We start from the raw sequence: 2,642 nt of genomic DNA on the forward strand, positions 1-2,642 counted from the left end.
CATCACCTTTGGACTTAGCTATAAAGGCTTCAAAATATGATCAAATTTAAAATGAAAACGACAAAAAAGCCATTGACAAAAAATTGCAAATGTGAGCAATCGACTAAACAATATAAGTTTTTGCCACTATACACAGAAATTTAGAGAAATAAGATCAATCGCATATTTAGGAACAATAAAGGTTCCTTGTTACAAATAGGCAACCAAGGATATATGCCTGTATAAAGATTGCATCATTAACTACTTAAATTAAGAGGATACTCCATGCTTCAGCAGCAGGTCTACCCAAATTACAACAATACAGAAGTTAACATGGCACTTGCACAAGGATGGTATGAAAATTTGTGAAGTATTCCATATTTTTCATTCTTCAAATGCAGGAAATGAAAAACAGTTATTAAAAGATGTTTACAAAAATACAAGTGTAACAAAACCTGTAATTCATAGAATTACAGGTTAGTTTGACATCAGTGTATTAAATCTTCACCTTCGAAAGGCCCTTACATAGCATAACCTTTACAAAACTTGAAATTAGATAACATTATCTTTTTATCCCAAAGAAATAAAATAATATAAGGACCTCGGAAGAAAGGAATCTTAAACTTTTTCTATATAGAATGTAATCTGAAAGGACACATTTATTAATGAACCTATATATTATAAAACAATATAGACTGCAAAGTATTATATCTAGAAGACAATGAAATAGATTATGAACTTTATAGAAACATAGATACTTTTTTTTCAGACAAGCACCAGGAATTTCTTTAATTTCTATACTATTCATTTCAACAGATAAGATAAAATTTTAAAAAATCGCAAACTCTGCAGAAATCATTATAGATGCATACAAACAACTCTTGAATACATTTTGACACCAAAGTCAGGCAATTCACGTGGAAGAATACCATGGAATCCATAAATTTTTAAATTAAGATATTACTGTTGTTTTGTATTATGAAAATATTTTGTAGGACCACAAAGGATGGACTTGCAATTTTGAAATTTATGAAATTTAACCAAACCATTACTACATAGGAGTACAATTTGTACAGCCTTCCACTACTTCAAAGAAGTAGTGATACATACTTATCCATTTGGCAATATCAGATGAGGTTTCTTCCAAGTTGTTTTTCAGACCCGGTTTGATATCATGATTCAAAAGAAGGAGGTACAGCATATCTTTGCTATTTCAATTCCCAGCAATAAAATTCAAGGGTGTCAAGAGGCCTTTAGTTTGGGGATTGGTATCTGCATCATGATGAAGGAAGACAGAAGCCATTCTGGTATTATTCCACATATAAGCAATGTGCAGGGGTGCCAAGCCATTCAGAATTACAGCATGAATATCTGCCTTGAGCTACCAACTCATGGACAATGTCTAAATGTCCACTCTAGGTTTCCTGATGAAGAGGGGTATACTTACCTCATCTCTAGTATTCATATGAGTGGCCTTTTTGGAATATAGTCTCGGTACTGTAGTAAGCCGATTAATTTTGGCATCCAAAGAAGAAATTTGCATGGATTCTTCTCCATTATTTTCTTGCAATTGATACCTTTCTCACGTTTTCATCTTGTTCCGTGTCTTCATCAGAATTTCCTAACCAGAGACTTTGAGTACCAGTGGAAATGAAGTGTCCATGTATTTACCCAATAGTTCACGTTGGTTGAACTGGTCAGAAAAATCCGGTGAATTTTCTGCATATGTTTTTCCACCATGATTTATTTTCTCTTTTTTCATTTTTACTATTTTAAATTATTCTAACTGGAGAGTCGTGAATTGATAGAGAACAGAGAAAGATTTTCCTCCATAATCAAATGCACAGACTGAAAATGAGGACCAGTGCTGTTTTCATATGCAGCTTATTCTAGAAAGGAGAAAATAGGAAACAATGCCTTCTATGTAAATGATTTGGGAAATACCAAGATATAGTGTAAGAGAACTTACTATTCAATATATGACCTTTAAGAGCTTTCTAATAGATCCATTATTTACTGGTTATCAACATTAGAAAAAAATGTATAGTGCAGTAGTAAAATAGAAGTCCTCTGTATGACTACCTAAATTCTTGTTTTTTTTAAAGACACTTGTTTTCATCTTAAAAAGTAGGCCTATCTATTTTCTTCAGGTGATTTTGATGATTGAAGATGCATAATGAGAAGTCAAAATGTATTAGTAGTACTTTGATATCAATTAAATTTCATTTTTTTTCTTCTTGGAGACTATAATTATCAAAGCAATAGTTCAGAACCAGCAAGCAATAGTGCAGCATCATGCTTAAAGTGAAAGTGGATCACCAGTAAGTAATACTCTATACCATTTTCCACAAAGTTATGTCACACATACAATCTGCCTGCCTTCTCTAGCTGCTTTGATAGCCTGGACTTTTTCTTACATTGTGCAGGAAAAGTGTGATTCAACTGATTTCAGTCAGATCGGTTCCTAGAACTATCAAAGATTTAGATTCTTTATAAAAGAAAATTAGGTGTGGGGCCTGAACTCTGAGCTTGGCCACCATCCTTGAGCTCTTCAAATCAAGGCAAGTGCTCTACCACTTGAGCCACAGAACCACTTCTGCGGTTCTGTTTATGTGGTGCTGATTTGGGAAATGGCAGAGCAGAAAGTGAAATAATGCAACCAA

The 2,642-nt window shown here is 33.3% G+C and overlaps 1 pseudogene; it reads left to right on the forward strand.

Annotated features, from left to right (window-relative positions):
* The first annotated feature begins 264 nt into the window (after positions 1–264).
* Positions 265–364, forward strand: LOC138821275 (U6 spliceosomal RNA; annotated as a pseudogene).
* Positions 365–2,642: the final 2,278 nt, after the last annotated feature.

This window comes from Dipodomys merriami, unplaced genomic scaffold (genome assembly GCF_024711535.1).
Source record: "Dipodomys merriami isolate MVZ:Mamm:240054 unplaced genomic scaffold, mDipMer1.0.p SCAF_905, whole genome shotgun sequence".
NCBI classification, from domain to species: domain Eukaryota; kingdom Metazoa; phylum Chordata; class Mammalia; order Rodentia; family Heteromyidae; genus Dipodomys; species Dipodomys merriami.